The sequence below is a fragment of the Prinia subflava genome, chromosome 11 (assembly GCF_021018805.1).
Source record: "Prinia subflava isolate CZ2003 ecotype Zambia chromosome 11, Cam_Psub_1.2, whole genome shotgun sequence".
NCBI classification, from domain to species: domain Eukaryota; kingdom Metazoa; phylum Chordata; class Aves; order Passeriformes; family Cisticolidae; genus Prinia; species Prinia subflava.
Window position 1 is genome coordinate 15,692,772 of NC_086257.1, and position 19,427 is coordinate 15,712,198.

A 19,427-nucleotide genomic window follows, 5' to 3' on the forward strand; every position below is an offset into this window, starting at 1 on the left:
GGTGAATCTGCTGCAGCAGGACAGATGGGAAGCCGTTGCGTCACAGCCCCATAAAATTGTGCAGAGCCCTCAGGAAGAGAGCCTGTGCCAGGCACGGGATCAGCAGGTGAGCTGTGGGCAGCCAAGGAAGCTCTTGACAAGCAGCATCATGCAGATGATCCTGATCCCAGCCCAGAGCAGCCGCTGTCTCCAGCACACTTTGAACACACTTGTTCAAGTGATCACTCAGCACCAGAGGTACTTGTGAGAGATCTGCTTTGCGTGTGGCAATGTCCAGCTGGCAAGAGATAACTATTAGACTTTCACAGTGCCCTGCACACACTCCAAGTTAAGCAAACCCTGTGTTTAAAGGCATAAATCAAATCACAGCACTTTCTCTTCCAAGATGAAGATTTTTAAATCTGACTTCAACAAAACCCTCAATTAAAGGTGCAGAAGCCGCTTAACAACTGAACTGACCAGCAAAGCTCCTTGAGTCTTTGAGATACCCCATCCTTTTAGAGAGCAGTCAAAAGATGGTGGTGCTCTTACTCCCTGTAAAGGATCTTTGTTTCCTCAGGACGACAGTGAACATGGGATGAAAATCTGTTGAAACTGATGGAAAATGCTGAAGTACAGTTGTGCTCAGCTCTCCAGCAGCAGGGCACTAAGCACCAGGGTGGGCTTCTACTTTTTATTTTACAAAGATAAAAATCCTGCCTGGAGTTTGTACAGCTGGAAGATAAATGGAGTCAATGCACAAAAACCACCCACCACTGGCAGCAGCAGAGAGATAAATGTTGCTAGAATTTGATTGCACCCATTATTAAAACTTATCTTTAACCATCTCTCTGTCTATTGATTTCTAGCCAACTATTAACTAGCAATGACCTTAGAGGCTTTGGGAAGTCAAGTAAACAAAGGGGAACCCAGCTGCATACAAAGAACCAAGATATTTGCAGAGACCCTCTTTCCTTCTGCTCATTGCAATAAACTTGTGCTAAGTATTTTTCCATTTAAACATCTGAGTCAATGATCCAAGAAGCTGAGGGTGTGGACAAGCAACTGAGTGTACAGAGGAGCAGAAGGAAGGAATAGGAGTTAATTTTAATTGTGTCTAGAGCCCTGAATTAATGTAATCTCAACCAAAGTCAGAAGACAAAGGTTCACATTTTAAGAGCTTAGCTCCACTGGCTGCGAGCCTTCATGTATATTAAAAAGAAACATTAATTATACACAGGTCAATTTGACTTTTTCAGGACATGGTATTATACTGTATCCAGTGCCAAAGAAAGCCCTTTTTGTTGTTTAAAAACCTCATGAACATGGGCAATTGGTATTCTTTTGGAAGGCAAAACAAAGTATTTCACCATACACCTTTGTTTATCTTCCAAGCCTTTGCAGGCTAAAGATTCTTCTTTTAAAATTTAAGAATTTTTCCCCCATGTCCTTTCCCTCCATCAGCATGTGTACTCTAGTGTCCCCCACATTTCCCTTTGTTCAGTGCTCCAAGATTCTCTCTGCAGTCACCACAGCCTCCACCTCACCCAGCCCTGTACCCGCAGCATCCTCAAAGCTCTGTCCCTTCCCAACACACTCAGCTCCTTCCCATGTCCCATAAGGATCATCTGGGACAGAAGCAGCATTTACTGTGGTTTGTTTTAGGCTATTTGTGCTCTAGCTGGACAGTCACCCACTTGGCCAAACAACACTTATGACTTTTGAAAACTCTCTTATACAGAGCACACTGTTGCCCTTGCCATTGATTTTCAAGATGGTTTTGTAACGAGGATTATTTGGGTTGCCCTGTTTAGGTTGGCTGATCAACTGGTTCTACAATTTCTAAAAGAACATAATAAAGATACCAGTGCTACTATTTTGAAAATGATTTATGTTCTTACACACCATGGTCTACACTACTTTGGTTTTGGCCTTGCTTAGTACTGTGGCCAGGGCAGTAGTGCCTAAGAAAATCTCTCAAAATCTTGGAAAAATATATAAGCCTGTTGATTTAAATCCTATCCTGGATCCAGTAGCTGATCTGTGTCTGAGAGTAAATTGAATTGAGCAAAATAGGGCTAAACATGGTGACTATGCAGATCAAACTGGGAAATTTCAGGGAGAAATGTGGGATACATTGGGTTTTGAAAATCAAATGTAGGTTTATGTCTCCTTAAATGAGAAGAGCTTTGGGGACATTCACATATCCAAGTTCACACAGGGCATAGTCAGAGAAGTGGAGCAAGAAAAGCTAATGTTTCTGTATTTGTAGTCCCACAGTACAGAAAAAGATCTTGCAAAATTCTGGTGTTTCCAGTTTGTGGGGAAATCCTTTAGAAGAGCTTTATGTGCTTTCTCATTCTCACCATAGGCAAACAAGGCCGGGAGGGGCAGCATAAATAAAGTAATTTGAGGCCAGAAGAGAAAAATGTCCAAATTCTTCTTAATTTGAAACCTGAATAGAACTCTAAATATTGTGGTAATTCAGCCATCAACACAAAGGATTCTTTTTGGACTGGCACTTGGATAATCCATCATTCATCCCCTTCTCAAAGAACTTTTGAAGGTTTTGACTCAACTGGGTCACTTTTAAATGAGTGGTCGAAATTTCAGCAACAAGAAGTGCCTACAGGGTTTGGCAGAACGCATGTGGAGGACAGGAGGTAGAGATCCAGAGGAGTTTCCAGTGTGGAAGGGCACGTGGTAACAGCCCCCAGGGAGCAGCTGCCTGGCCAAACAGCACGTGTGTCCTGCCTGGCCAACCAGAGCTTGCACAGCTCTGTCCCAGCTACAGCATTACGTTATCTTCCGTGTCACGGAGCCACAGGAAGAGCAGTGTGAAAAGAGCCGGGCTTATTATGACAGAAACAGAAGTAGGATGAAAAGGCCAAAGGACAAAAATCCACAGGAGACTTCAGTAACTCTGGTGTTCAGGAAACAACAAGGCTCTTTCCCATCCCTTCATCTTCTTCCTGTGAATGGTGAGATTACCCACCCTAAAGGCAGGAACACACATACACCTCCCTCACCAGAAGAGGCATGGCATTATAATAGCAGGGCTATTTTTTCCCCAGGAAAAAGAATGAAATCAGCTATTTACACTGGACAAATTACAAGCTCTGAAAAGCACACGAGGCACACAAGGAGAGCAGTTGTATCACAAATAAATATATGGTGGGGGGAACTTATTGATTAGCTTTGTAAACGCAGTTGCCCAATCAATAGCAATTTCTGGAAATACCTGGCACTTATTTGGTGCAGCTTGTGCAATGAGGATAAATAATAAGAGTACTTAAGGAGCACGTCTCCTGACACCGCTGCCGAGCCCTGTACAACACAAAGCCAGAACGAGGTACAACAATTGCACAAGCCAGGACTAATCCACTCCGTTTCTAAAAAAAGAAAAATCACAAGCACAAATCCAAACACAGCCATGCTATCAAAATAAACACCTGGATCCCAAAGGTATCCAGACAAGTTCCTGCTGTTCTTGCTGTAGATGGCTGGCCCTGGATCCAGGATGGTCTGAAACTCACACATCCCAGCTATGCCCAGCTGGGAAGCCATGGGTCTCCCAGGATCCCTGCTGTATGGGAATACAGAGACCCTCCCCTCTTGCCTGAGTAACCAGGGTGCCCCTAAGCACAGTAAAAACCCCAAATCTTGGACTAGGAAAGAAAATAAAGGCACAAAGCAGCTTGCCAGAGCAATTTGCCTGATGCAGCCCCTCCATGCCTGCAGCAGCCCCCTGCCTCTTGGAGTCTTGGTTTGGACATGCTGACCTCTTCCCATGCCTTTCTCTTCAAGGGAACCCAGCCCTGGGCAGGGTCCCAAGGCAGGCAGGACCCCTGGAGCCACAGCACACGCTGCTTGCACAAGAGCAACTCAGCAGAAGGCGTGGAGGGTCAATATCTCAGCAGAAGGTGTGGAGGGTCAGCACCTCACCAGCAGGGCTGCCAGGCGCCCCTGATTAACCCTGACCCTGGCTCCTGGTTATACCACGGCCCTGTGCTAAAAGTAGCACCTGATGGGAAGCAGGGAAAATCCACCTCAGCTCCCCAGAGGCTTCTCTACTTCCCTTCTTTACAGATAGGAAGTTTGCTCACATTGTAACATGAGATCATAGCACAGGAAAGACTGAGGAACCAGACGCTCGTTCAGGCCACAGCTCTTTCACTGCAGCTGCCAAGGATAACGATGTTTGCATGAAACCTGTTTACAGACACTGCTCACAGCCCTCCCGTGAGGTGCCTGTGCAAGAGCCCATGACCAGCTCATCATAACAAAGACCTTCACCCACCCAACTTACTTTAACCAGCTGCTTCACTCCAAACAAGATGGTGCAGGCAGTTTGTGCATCCACAGCAGCACCCAACACTGCCCATGCCCCTGAGGGCTGGAGAAGAGAGGGAAAGGTGTTTGTAACATAATCTCTTATATAGTTTCTGGTGCAGATTGCAGCCAGCTGGGTGGTGAGAGGACAGGGGAGCTGCTCTTCTCACTGGACAGAGCCCAAATGTGTTTTGGATTTTCCCTTGGGGCCTTAATGGCTTTTCCCATCAGCAGGTACGTCAGGACACAGGGGTCTGGGGCAAATGCTGAAACCTTGTCTTCCCTACAGGAGAGGTAGGGAAGACAAGGTTTTTTTACTCTATCCCATGCTTGGAGACTCCATGGGACTACACTTGTTCTTAAATCATGGCAGGATGAGAGGAGTTTATGTTGAGTAGGAGTGACTCATTTTTCTGTTCCTAAAATTTAGTATTACTCACCAGAAAAATCCCCACATATTCTGAGGGATTTCAGTGCTTTTTTGTCTCTCATTAACAGCTCATCTTGTTTGCTTCCTCATCACAGCGTCCTTCTCATAAGAACTTCCTGCATCCTTTGTCACCACCTCACAACATCATCACGACAGCCAAACAGCTCTTGGAAGCTGGAAAAGACATTAGGCAGCAAATGATCCCTTTGCCACTTAAGGCAGGCCCTGTCAGCCTCCGTGGCTCCACGTTCAGCAGCACGGTTAGACATGCAGGTTGTGGGTTGCATGGATTTTCCTTGTGACTCAAAGCAATTTTCATTTACAGTCCCGAGGTGTGCACTCATTACCAAAGGGTGCATAAATGAAAGCCTTCAGTTACCTTGCACAAACAGGATAGGTGTCCTTACATGAATTCCTTACATGCATTCCTGTGTCTCCTAGGAGGGAGTGCACACATGCTGCTTTTGGATCCTGACATAGTTGGTATGGGGAATTAGAGACACAGCCAAATTATTTCAGCTCTCTGTGCCTGGTTTCTCTGACTGTAAAACAAGTTTGCTTTGCATTGACCTTGAGGCTAAAGGTAAACGGAGGCCTGGAGTTGCTACACTCAGAAGACTGTATAAAGAGAAAGAAAATTTCTTGGGGACCTGCAAAGCAGTGAAAGGGAATGCATTTAACTTAGGAGTGGTGTGGGCTATATCTCCACTTTCCCTCCATCCTACAAAATCTTAAAATTGCTTCTCTTGCTTTTTGTTGTAAATAATTGATGTGTGAAGTGCTGACTCATAAGTCTGGGGTTACAGGAAAAGAAACTTTGTTTCTTGGTTAAAAAATTCATTTCACAGCACAGGCAGCCTCCTCCAGGGCCGGATGGCGAGACCTGGGCCACACCGTGTGTGCCCTGCAGACACACAGGAGGATCCCTCAGGGGAGGATTTCCCAGGCACTGTGGTCCTGCCCATTGTTCTGCAACAGGGAAATGCAAGCACTGCCCCTCCAGGAGTGTGGCAGTCCCGTTTGCACCAAGGGGAGCACAGCAGAGCTCCCCTGCCTGGCTGCTCAAGCAGAGGCAGGGCCATTGAGTGTGGCAGGGCCATTGAGTGTGCCAGGCCATGTTTCTCTGTGCATCACCTGGACACACAGGGGCTTTTCCCACCCTGCCTGAGCAAGAGGAGGTTGTGCTGGGGCTGCAATGTCCACAAGGTGTTCCTTCTCCACAAACAGCAGAACAAATTCTGGACTTCCCCAGTTATTGCTGTACCAAAGTAGCAGTGAATAATGTCCCCAAAACTCAGTCTTGAGCATAAATGACTTAATTCCTCAAAGACCTTGCATACAAAGGAACAGAGGAAGTATTATCTGTACGTCACAGGAGAGAAGACACTCAGATCCTCAAATTTTTTTAGCACCTGACCTGGGCTGATTTCCGTGGCAGTCAGGCACTTGCACTCCTGCAGTGAGCCACACGTCAGTGACTCACTCAGCGTCAGACAGAAAGTCTGCAGTGCTGCAGTGGAGACAACTTCACTCTTCTGGAGCTCACAGAGGCACTTCTGACACCTGGGGTGCCGTGACACTTCCCCTCACTCCCTTCGAGCAGCATTATTTCATCGTGTCTGCCAGGCACAATTTGCTGCTGGAATTCAGTACTTTTATCTCTACTCTTTGATGGACACCCTTGTGGCATATTTGACTCATCTTCTTTCTAATATTGTCGTGATAGAATTCAACACCCCCTCCATTCTCCTCAGACGTTTCAGAAGAGGTGAATTTGGAAACTTCTTTCTCAGAGCAAATGATGATAACAGCTCCATTGTGCCTGACAAATCCAGTCACAGTCTGTGCCTTCCAAAGCCATAGGAATGTTGTTGCTGTAGCTGTGCTTTGTGTTGGCTATGCCTGTGCAAGGTGCAAAACAGGGAACCAGCCTCTGTCCCACAGAGCTTGCAATCCTAACAATCATCCATACATTGAATGTTTACTGTATAAATATTTGGCTAAAGAAAGCATCCAAGTCACATAAAAGCTCAATGGATTGGAAAGGTCAATGGAGAAGCAAGTTTTTCAGGAGATTGGGTTTATCCATAGAATAGCAATTTGCAAAGCTTCCTTGTTGTATTTAGAGAGAAGCAAAAACTCACAGAGAGTGAAAAAACTTAAGATGTAAACCCTTCCTTGTCCAAACCTTTCCTGAGTAAAGTCTCCTTCACTTGGAAAAGGAGAGGAATTGAAGAGCTCCATAAGTTGAGCAGCCTGTGCAGGGCTGACAGCCCTGGAAAGTGCTTGGTTCTTGTGGTATGGACACATATCTGAGAGGTGAGGAGAAAATGACTCATGGTGGCTTGAATTTCACATATCAGGACAAATTAGGCCATTGAGGATACACCAACAAATACAGGTGCTGCTGTGGATGTGTATATGAGACAGAAAAAGAGATGGCACTTCAAAGGCAGCATTAGGAGAAAGCCCCAAGTCTTGCTTTTCTTTTATAAGAAAGTTTTCCTTGAGCTCTTGAAGCTAATGGGAGTAAGGAAAAGATGTTTCTCCTTACTCCTGATGAATGCTTTCCTATTTAAATGATAACCAACTCTAGAGTGAAGTGGTGTGCTCCAATGCAGAGCCTACACAATAGCAAGTTGTGGGTTTTTAAACAAGCAAAATTCAAATCACTAGAAAGTGCTATGCACTCCTGCTACACTGAGACAAACAAGGACCCTTACAAATATGGCAACAGGGCAGGTTCACAAACCTACGCCTGTGTTAAGGGCCCTTAAGGACCACTGAGGAACCAGTACCTGGAGGCTGTGAGACCACCCTGTGGTTGTGCTGGAATTCCTGCAGTTCCTCTGTGCTAAGCACTGTCCTCTGTGGCTGCTCCAGAGGGCAGGGGGAGGCAACCACAGGATCCAGCAACCTCATCTCCTCTGTGGGAACAGGACAAGAGACAGACACATGATTGCAAAAAAGAAAGAAAGGAAAAAGGAAGAGCTTCATTTCCTCTTGGTCAGGCCCTTTTTGTTAACCAAAATGCTTGGGGAAACTTTGGGTACAAGCTGTGGGCATGGCAGTGGCGTGGGAGGCTCTGAGTTAGGGTGCCGAATCCCGGGGAGCAGCCAGAACAACCATCCTTTTTTGTGCTTTTCAGTTGCCTCAGGGATGGACCCTGACTCTGCTCTTCAGCCTCTGAGGACCAGGGATCTTGGAACTGCCTTGGGGAAACACTCTTTGTGCCAGTGACAGCTAGGTCCTGTTTGGAGACCTTTGCTCCCTGAGCTGAGGTAGAATGGTTGGGGTCTCCAAAATGTGTACACATAACAAATATCAGTGTGTGTGTACAAGCACAGACATGAGCACATGTACATGTGTGTTTATATATATATATATGTATGCACTTTACCTTTCAGGTTACCTGGGGCACACAGGCTTCCTGAAAGGGATAGCTCACATGGAAGGCTGAGTCCAGGAACAAGTGACTTCAAAGCAATCAAACTCCTGATAATTTTTACAGCTGGAGAACTCTTGATATGACTGAACACTCTGTGTATCTTTACTGATATTAACTTTTGGAAACACCATGGTGAACCAACACTAATGCAGCACTGTGACAATGTGTTTCAGCAAAGCTCAGGTTCTTTTCCCCCTCTCCAGCTGCAGCGTGGCCAGGCAGAGCGCTGGGTTATGTAAGATGGGAATCAGATGACTGATACAACTCTTGCTTCAGTAAGGACAGATGCTGCCAGCTGGGCATGTGAGCAGCCCTGCCTCTTGAGTTTGAAACTAGAGTGTTTCAGAAGAGTACATAAATACAATATTTAAGCATGAATATCTTGGGGTTTAATGCTGTCGATTTTATTTTAAATTTATTTCTTCTTGCTGAGAAAGCTTGTGGTTAGTGGGCTTTTACACTGTACTTCCTGTCTTATGCCCTGTACTGTAAAATACTGAATGCAAGATAATTAAAAAAAAAGAAAAAAACCAGTTATTGTCATGTTCTCAATGGCTGTTGAGACATCACAGCCTACTTTTCTAGCTGTCACCTCGCTCCTGTGAAGCCTGGACATGTGAGGCTTAGGGAAATCCCAGTCTTTCAGTTTTTTACTGCATTTGGGATTATCTTTGTAGCGCACTGTAGTTTTGTTTTCATCCGTGTTATGCAAGATATTTTGAAAAGAATTCTGGTCAGCATAAGACACAGCATCTCTTGGTAGGTTATAAATTGTTCTGTACGGCAAAAGAGAAAAACTAATTGTTCAGGAAGGGAAAGGACTGGGATGCAGATTCCCTGGCATCTGTTCCCAAGCTAAGCAATTTACTGTTGGTGCCTTGCACAGGCCACTTACACAGAGGTCAGGCACCCCCCAACAGCCCCTCGTCCTGTGGTAACTCAAAAGCACAAACATTATGCTCTTAAGGTTTACTTTATAGAACTTCCAACACCTCACATCAGCAAAACCCTGGAGCTCTAAAGCCACATACTCTTCATTGGCTGGAGCTCAAATGAACAAGCAGCACCTGAGAGGTTGATCCCAGCAATTCCCCTTTGCTGCTCTCTAATTAATGCTGCTGTTCCCCACTCCAACAGCTCCCAGGGACCTCCCAGGCTCTCCTGCAAGCGTGGCCTCGCTGTGGCAGCTGAACATGTTGGATGACACTGGTATGGTCCAAAGTCCAAAGGGCAGCGGCTGCAGATAGAGGGGAAAATCCAAGGAAACACAGAGGAGACACTGGCCAGGGTGATGCCAAGTTTTTTGAGTGAGTCTTTTGGGTCTATTTTCCAAAGAGGGGGCTCCATGGAGGTCAGCAAGATGCCACACAGGAATTTCGGGGTGCTCCCTTGAAACGTGTATGACTGCATTCCCAGCCCCCCATGGGGGGGTTCTGTGTCCCAGGGAACACCTTGGCCAGCAGCACCTACGGCGTGTGCAAGCATTCCACCTCTGGGAAACATGCTGAGCTACTGAACATGCCTCCAGTTATTATAATGGAATTATAATGATGGGTAATTCTGCGATTGCAGCCTGGAAACAATGCTGGAAATCTCACTTGGAGACTGAAAAGCACGCAAAGGTCTCCCTTTGCTCTGTCAATTCCATTTGAGTCCCATTGAGACCCCACCCAGGTCGGGCAGATCAAACCACATCCATTTCCTCCATCTCTGTGGGGTCCAGCAAGTGTCCTGAAAGGTCTGGTGTGGATTTGCAGCTTGTAAATACTGCATGGCCAGGAACCTCTCCTACGGAAAGCAGGAATCCTCTGGAAGATGTCAAGAAGACAAGACTGCATATCACAATCATGTAACAAGGAGGTGGTGAAATTGCTGTTGCGTTAGAGCTGAGCAACTCATGATTGCTCTGTCCTGCAAATGTTTTCAATGTTTAAATGTTTTTCCTTACATGCAAATATAGGTGATGATAAGCATTTTTACAATGAAAGTGTGGAAAAAAGCTCTATGGGGGCAATCAACACTGGTTCATTCTGATAACTTTGAAGTGTTTTGTATTCAGCCACATTAAAAAAAAACTCATTAGCTTAAATTGTGAAATCAAAAGTAATTTTGAATGAAATGAATTTTTCATTTTGGAAATGATAAAAGGCCAATTTCCAACCTATAAATACAATTCAAATTGAAAAAAAAATTGCCCAGTACAACCCTTTCAGGGAAAATGCTTTATTTCTCATATATTAGCATTTTTGGGTGACAGTACGGTTCATCAAAAACCTCTGCACCTCAATAATCTGCATCTAGGCTTCCCCTGATTGCATGGTGACTGTGCGTTGCCTAATTGTGTGTGACTAATACAATTTCATGTGCATTTCCGTGCACTGGGGATTCATTGTTGCCACATACTACCATTGGGAAATCTCTAAGTGTGTGTCTATGAAACAATGACAGGGAGACAAGAGTACCTCCTCTGGAGAAAAGACCTAGGAGGAGGCGGATGACTGGGAGCAAAAAATTATCAAGGCAGAAAAGACAGAAAACAGAGCAGCTGTGCCTCTCCCTGGTTTGCAGGGTACAAAATCTCCTCTGTCGGGTGGGACTTACTGGGACAGTGTTTGAGAGGTCCTCTTTGATGGTGAGAACAAAGAAACATAAGCAATGCTTGAGAAAGGAGGGTAGTGAAAGAGAGCTTTCCTTCTTAGGGAGGAATATCCTGGCTCTGCAGAGCCAGGTGGACCACAAGTCCTCAGCAGCACCAGGAAGGCAGCTGAAGAGAGACTTGATTCCCCAGGGGTGGAAAAAGAGAGGAGGAGTACATGTTAGCTCCAAGGAAGCTGCTGTTCTCAGTGAGAGCTGGCAGCCAATGGTTGCAGTAACCCTCCAGCCAAAGCTCAGTTTGCACGGCTTGTGCAGCAGGTAGGGAGGGTGTAGAGCCCTCTGACCAGCACTCAGACTCCCAAAACAGGCACCTTTCCAACCCTTTTGTGCAGCAGAGCCCGGGCTGCTGGAGAGGAGGGTTGGTTTGTGAAGAGGCACTTGTCATGTGGGGCTGCTGGTCCCACATCTCCATCCTCTGCTATAAAACCCCCTGTGGTGGTGGAGAATTTCCAGAGACCAGGTGTACCACGGGGAGGAGGTCCCTAATTCAGAATAGGCCCTGGAGGTACTCAAGAGATGTGTAGATGTGGTGGTTAGGGACATGGTTGATTGCTGGACTTGGTGATCCTGGAGTTTTTTCCAATCTAAATGGTGATATCATTCAGTGATTCTACAGAGAAGAAATACACCTCATTTGATACCGGAGGGGATCTCATGAGCTCCTCAACCAGGAGGCTGAAGTGAGTCACCACTTCACCAGGAACACCAGGGAGTCGTGCCCTGTGGCTTGGCAGTGGGGATGTGTTCCTGCATGGTGGCACATCCTAAAAGTGGGTTGGGTGAGTGAGAGGGAACAGGCAAACATCCTCCCTGAAAGGGCAGCAGCTTGTTTGGTGCTAGCCTTACATGTGTTCAGAAAACTTCTTCTAGAAAGTGTCCCTCTGGGAATTAAGGTATTTCTCCACCTAATTTTGGGATGTTGGAGGTGTTAAATGGTACCTGAGGAGGCCATTTTTAGATTTATGTTTTGAGCTTGATTGCCTCAGTTTCAGCTGTGTGTGCCTGCACACAACTACCCTGCACAGGAGGGTGAAATCTGAGTGTAGATCCAATTAAAAACACAAGGCATTCAGAAGCTGTGGAGAGGGAAGCCCTATAAATACTTGTGAGCAAGGGGTGCAAACAGCCATGTCCCAGGGGAAGTATCTGGCTTTTGCAATGTTTATTAAAAAAAAAAATGAAACCAGCAGAAGTCCTGAAGAGTCCACCACTCACTGCTGCTGACAGGGAGGGGCAGGAAAGCCTTTTGATGAAAACTTTAGTGAGAGTGGCAGGCTTTCCCCTCCTGGCTGCTGTCCCAACCAAGCTGGCTGCTTGTGCAGGTGGCCACAGGTCACTGCCCTACCCAGCCTGTCCCCTCTGCTAGCCACAGACCCTGGAGAAGGGCCCTCTTCCTGGCCCCTGATTGTAGGCTTCACAGGAACATAAATAGTGCATATGGCAATAGAGATGCCATTATTTTATAATTGCTGCTAATGCTGCCTGAAATTAAAAAAAAAGAAAGAGATAAATAATAAAACCTGTTCTGCAAGCAAGATGACAGGAAAAGGTCTTTGTAATCAAATAGGAGGGACCCATCCCTTTTCCTCTTCTACCAGCCTCTGCTTTGTTGCCTACAACATTCTTCGTTGTCTCAATTCACATTCTCTTTTTCTTTCTTATCCTTCCCCATAGACATGGTATATTTAGTCTCTTCCCCGTACCCATCCCAAGTGCCCACAGTTATACTGATTGTTTATCATCCTCTTGATCCCCAAAGCCTTTCACTAACCACTGAGCTGGCTTCTGGACTTTCAGATGTCAGAGTCCTTGGAGGCCAGGGCTCCCCTTTCAGAAGTGCTCCCAGCACACAGCACCCCTAACCCTGGCACTGGCCTGATTGTCTCTGGCATCTCACAGAGAATCCACCACAATAGGTTGGCTAATGAACTTGTTGCTACAGCTGGGCTGGTCTCCTGGGACATCTCTGTGTGGAGGGAGTTCTCTTCAAGAGAGAGGGAGGATACACAATTTTGGATTGAATACAGGGCTCCAAAAAGGAAGGTGACTCATTGAGCCTAATCATTAGGGTGTGTGATGATATTATCTAATGAGGAAACGCTTGATGGTGCTTTTAGAGACTGCAGAGAGCAGTGAACTGGCTGTAGAGGAAATCAGAATGTGAGCACTTTCGACATAAACAGTGTTCAAGAAATGGGATCTGAAATGTCTTGAGGGAGAAGAGCAGAGCAATTTCAACACCCTCAAGCTTGCATCAGGGTGTGTTGCTGCTTCTGTTTAATCTTAGTTGTTCATTTAATTCCCTCCTTAAATAACTAGCTCTCTAGAATTCAGGACAAAGGAGTCTTCCCTAAAGAACAGATGTCATCTCATTTTTTTTTTCTGAAGCTTGTGTTTGTTGTCATTGTATTTTTTTTAAGTTGAATTGTGGGTAAGCTTTTAATTAAAGAAAGTTCTCAGATTGGTGTAGGTTCCAAATCTAGGTTTAGTTAAGGTGCAGGTTAGTGCAGGTGCTGCACAAGGGGTTTTACAGAATCTCCAAGTAAAAGAGAAATATTTCAGCTATTGCTGTTCTGTTTTGCTCTGGGTTTTTTCTCCTTTTTTTTTGGTTTGTTTGTTTATTTTTTTTAGAAATCTCCTTGAAATTGTTTGCTTGACTTCCTCTAAAGAATCTTCAGCTTTTTGCTACCTCATGAGAACCACAGAGTGAAACCATGTAGAAACACCAAGTGGTAGTCCCCATGCTCTTTTTTCTAAGCTGAGAAAGATGAATGAACAAGCTGCCTGACACATTTCTCACTCCTAGCACTACTTGTCTAAGGCAGCTGTGATATACCCGGGCAGTTTTCAGTAAGGGACCACACTGGTGAGTGTTGTCATGCCCCAGGAAAGTCAGTAGAAGGAGAAGACTCTAAACACCTCAGAGAAAAGCCTGTCCAAATGTATTCAGCAGATGGGAATTTGGCCCTGGTTGTCTTATTTAAGTTCTCAGCATTTGATAAACTATTGTATTCATCTAGAAAGCAATAGTGCAGAGGGAATAAAAATACCACAAATTAAAATTTGTCTCTTCCCTTAAAACAGCAAGGAAGGTCTGCCCTTCCTAAAGCTACAACACCATCAAATTAGGCTTTCTTTACACAAAAATTCTGTCTTATTTAAAATCCATTGCAGATAGTGATTTGAGCTTGTTCTTCACGTATTCAAATTAAACTAAGCTGACAGAGCACATACAGCCTCCTGCAGCCCTTTGACTAAATGATGTTAAACTGGTGTAATAGACTTGGATACTTCTCACAAGCATGGACTCCAACTATTGCAGCTCTGGGTGCCCATGAGATTTCAGCTCTGTTTAAAGTAAGGGAAAATGAAAGGAGAATAGAGCCACGATCAAGTGAAGATTAAGGTCTTGTGTGAGCACTGTGGCAGCTGTATCTCTGATGCAAATGTCTGCAGAAATACCAGGAAACCCTGGTGCAGGTGTTTGGGAATCCAGACATAGTTACACCAACCCTTTTTTCTTTCAATTTTTTTTTCCTCTTTCTTCTGTTCTAACTAAATACATCTCTGGGCTTAACAGCACTGTGTGGGCTAAGGCCAGGCTGGTCTCACGGCTGCAGCTGTGTGTATGTGCATGTGTGTGTGTGCATTCCTTCTCACCCTCGTAAATGTGCAGCAAAAGTGTGAAAAAAGAGCAGCTGGCACATCTGAGAGAGAAAATTGCAGAGGAAACATGGCATATTTTTTTAGATCTTGGTTACTGCTGTGACACAGATCGTGAGAGCTCCCATCTTCTTTGGAAAGACTTAAGTTAAACAAAACCTGGCCTCCCAGTCCTCCACAGCCCCAAGGCCAGTGACATCCTGGGGTGTTCAGAAGGCACAGGCTGGGGTGTTCCTCATCTAATTGATGACATCTGCCCATGCCTCAGACTTGTTTTATTGTTAATAATCACACAAAGACAGGAAGTGATGAGGACACGGTGTTTCTGCAGAGATGAGGCCATCAAACTCTGCATATCTGGGTCTCCTCTCCACGGTGTCTTTGCAAAACCTCTTGACGTGGCCATCAGGAAGGAAGGATGTGCTGCAGAGGTGGTAGCTGAAAACTTACCACAGCAGAAGAGCCAGTTTGAACTCTCTTTATAAAATATTCTTCTCTTGAGTGCAGCTGTGCTTGTAACAGAGATCGGCTGAGTCAGGAGAGCACATAAAGAAAAGCAGGAGCTCAGCTCTTCAGCTGCTAACACATCCCACACAGAAGGGGACTAGGTCCTTGCAGGTGCTGCACAATCTTCCCCTGCCTCCTTGCAGTGCACCCTTGTAGCTGGGAAGGAGAGACAAACTTTTACAACTCTCACCAGGGAAAATCCACCCAGCAGGTCGGCTTAGGGCGGTGTTAGAAACCTGTGGGATATTCACTCCAGCAGTGAGACTTTAGGCCCAAAGGTTTCTGTTTGCTTTTTAGTGCATTAAATCTGGGCTGACCCACAGGACCTGAACATAGCCATTTTCAGGCAGTTCTGCAGGAAGGACAACATCTAACACCTGAGAACATCCCTTCTTCTTTTCTTCTCCCTATCTTTATCCCAATGAAGACGTGATATCCCCCTGCTCAGGTCCTGACAGACCGCCTGGAGGAGGGTGGAAGGAGCAGGGAGGGGCAGAGCCCTTTCCCACCCCTCTGTCCTGGAGCTGGTGTTTCAGGCAAGAGTGGTTTGGTGGTACATCCCCAAACCCAAGGGATGGCCAGCAGAGATGTACCCCTGCAGCAGCAGCCACAGTCTTGCTGTACCTCACAAGAATCAGCTGCTCTGGGCTGTGCTCTCCCACTCAAGCCCATTGCTGTGCACAGCACCCACCAAGCCACTGCCACCCCCCAGGCTGACCCAGGCCAGGGGACTTTGTGATCCTGCTCAGTGGCTCTGCTGGTAGGTCCTACCTCCAAGAGAACAACAGTATCAGATCAGTCTTCCCAAACAGGTGAGCCCAACAGAAAAATATATAAAGTAAGAATAAGAATCATAAGTTTAAGAATAATAAACTTAGTAGCCTCTCAGCATTCCCCTCTTATGTGAATGTGATTCAATGTTGTTGTAGAGAAAATAGCACTTAACAAACCTGATTTAGTTCTGTGAGGAGATTACAAAGTTGCCTGATAAAAGTAACTACGCAGATATGCTATACTTAGATTTTCTACAAGGGGATTGAGCTAAAACCATGACATCCTGCTTAAAAAATAGCACAGAATAGTATGAACCAGAGGATACGTGAGACAGATTGAGAGCTGGATAACTGACAGATCTCAAAATGTTGTTGTCAGTGAGGACTCATCACCAAACAACAAATTCCAAGCAGGTTTGGGACTCAGCCCTGCTTTACCCCGTGGTTTTTTATCATCAGTCTGGAAGACAATGTAAAAGGGCCACTGACAGAGGGCATTGATACCCATCTTTGGCTGCAAGGAGGTTGAAGAGGCAGCCCTGTCAGGGCATGGTGAGTGCTGGGTAAGCAGGGCTCACTTGCAATGCATTCCTGCAGTCCAGGAGGGAGGGAGAGGGGAGGTGGTTCATTACAAGCAGGACTGGCTGCAAGTGCAGCAGAGCTCCTGAAGGAGGGCTGGAGGTCGTTCTGGATGAGTGGTTCAGTGCAGACACCTCTCCTGGCAAATGGGGGCAAGGGCTGCCTGGGATTAAGCACACAGGGAAAGTAGTAAGTAGGATCAGGGAGGTTAATTTTCCTCCACATAAAGCACTGAGACTAAAGTGGATAAGATAACAAAACCAGGCCTGGGGCTCACATTTTAATATTCAAAAGGTGGTTAAAGTGAGGGCAGGAAAGAGCCACAGAAATGAATTAAGGAGTAGAGAAAATGCCTTAGAGCAAGATAGTGAAATTGTTCGATCTGTTTCATGCACCCAAAGGGGGAAGGAGGGGAATATTGAAGGGTGAGTTTAGATCAGCATATAAGTAATTCCATCAGATGAAAACAGAGAGTGCAAGAGGCCTTTTCAATGTAGTAGAGAATAGCATAAACACCAACCACCACTGTCGAGAAGCTGAAACCAGACAAATTCAAATTAGCTGCAAATTCAATCACCTCTTTGCTAAACACGTAATCAACCACTGGAACAAATGACCAAGGGGAGGGGCAGCTTCTCCTTCTCTTGATATCTTCAGATCATGACTAGACACCTTTCTGGAAGAGATGCTTCAGGTGAGCATAAGGAAGGGTTGGATGGGTAAGAGCAATTGTTATTCACTATATGGGTCAGGCCACAATCTAATGGTTTCCCCCACACCTAAACTCTCTCAGCCCTGATACCAATCCCTGATATCACACAGAGATTCCTTGTTCATCTGAACAACACCCTAGGTCACCATAGCAAGCATCCCTGTTGCTTAGTGAACTTATATAGGAAGTCTTGTCTTGGCACTTAAAAGTGCCAGAGCTTGATTGTAAAATAACCCCTGATTCCCACCCAAATGTCTTGACATCAGACACTATTTTCCCTGCAAGAACAAAAAAAATTGCATCTAGGCCGTCCAAATATCCCCCCAGAAACAGCCTCTGGGTATAACAAGAGTGTTGCAGGTACAGCATCAGATCATGCATTAGTGTATCTGCTTGTAAAGGTTGTGCCTCCGAGGCATCGCTGGGGCTGGGAAAGAAAGGTTCACCTCCCTCCCAGCACAGACACTGTAGATTGATGGTCTGACCCTAAAGCTTTTGATCTCTCCTTCATCCTTCATCGTTTTGTCAGTTCGTTCTGTACAGCACTATACAAGGTGGTCAGGAACAAAAAGTGAAGAAAACATGCTGTATTTTCATGCCCTCAGCAGGGCTGGAGCAGTAACTGGGGAGAAGGGGCTTTACGTTAAAGTTCCCCTTGAGTTACTCACACGTGCATGCAGACTGCATTACTGCTGAATCACCTTTTTTAAAAAAACAGCACATTAATGTGTGAAAATATAGCACTGCCATGGTCTATAACGTGTCACCAACACATGCAAAGAAGGGGGAAGCCATTCATGTGTGGAGACCCACTGGGCCTCTACATCATGTAACCCTGAAAAATATTTTACCTCCTGTATCCTGTTTGGTTAAATGAAACCCAGAGTGGGTACCAAAGTTAAAAATAGCCTTACAGTTTGTATAACAACATCTCTATATATTTTTAATATAAATTCCACCTTTCTCTTGTTTCTAAATCCCACTTCCCAGGTGCCCCTTGGCAATGACTCAAGGTCTGACAGTGTCTGCTTTCCTTCTCTGTTACCCCAAGGAGAAAACCCTCCAAACCCAGCAGGCAGGGGTCCTCCCCTTGGGTTGTGTTCCCTCAGCCCAGATGTGTTGGCTGGGCCAGTGGCCACAGGGCTTTCTTTAAGCCTTGCTAAGCAGTGCGTGGGCTGGCACATGCTCCTTCCTGCACCTTGGCTCTGTCCCTGAGGACCCCTCAGTTTAGGACAGGGCTGCCAGTGTCTGCATTCGTGATGAGTAAGCTGCAAGTCCCCAGCCAGCCCTGCTGAGTCCAGAGGCACCATACTGGCCATGGGACCCACTTCAGGAGAGAGGATGGTATATTCAAGCACCTCTATGTCCTAAAAGAGACATATGCTGACTCTTGTCACCCATGAAATCCAAAATGTGTATGGGATACCCACTACAATCACAGTCTATACAGTTTAGGGCAGCTGGTTTAGCTGGCAGTCATTGAGACCATTTTTTCCCAGCCATTCTGGTTCTTCCAAACCTTCCTTGTGGACACAGTTGCACTGCACAAGCTGTGTGTGCTAGCTATACATCTTCACTCTGGACTTTGCTCAGGAGTCATCAACATGCAGTGCCAGTCCTCACAGAGCATACTGCCATGGGATAGACCTCATTTGGTGGGGTTAGTGTGGAGCAGTTTGGGGTCAGACACAAATCAGAAGACTCAGAGTTCTGCCTGGGTGGGTAGGGAAGGCACCCAGGAGCCGACCCAGGATGGAGATGGAGAAACAGAATTGCTGCTGGTACACAGCAGAGTCTGGGTTTCCATAGGACATTCTGCTCCCTGCTCAGCCCCCTTGTGCTCAGGCCCTGGGCACCTGGCAAGGCAGGATGTTCTGCTCCACAGGGTGATTTTCCTCCAATGCGGTCAGGCAGGATCTGGGCCCTTCGTCCCACCTGTGCTTGTGCCAAGGGCCAGAGCACAGCACAGCACTAATCCAAGGCTGGTTTCTGGGACAGATTGTTCAGCCAGCCCCTAGTGCTTAATGCATGATCTCACCCAATGGCCTAGTTTTTCTAGTGATAGTGCTTTTCAGGAGCTTTGCAAAGCCTTTCATATAATCTAAGGGGTATCAAGAAGTGAATCCATCCCTCCATGGTAAAACCAAGCACCACAAAAACATCTCAGCCATGAGTAAGTGACAGTAGCTGATCTGACCTGCATGGCAGCTTTGACAGAATGATAGCAACAGTTCAGCACTTGAGCTCATTACTCAAAAATCTGACTTGCTGAGGATGGACAAACATCATCCTCATTCGACACAACCACTGCTGTGGGACGGCACATGGCAAAAGTGCCACAGGCCAGTG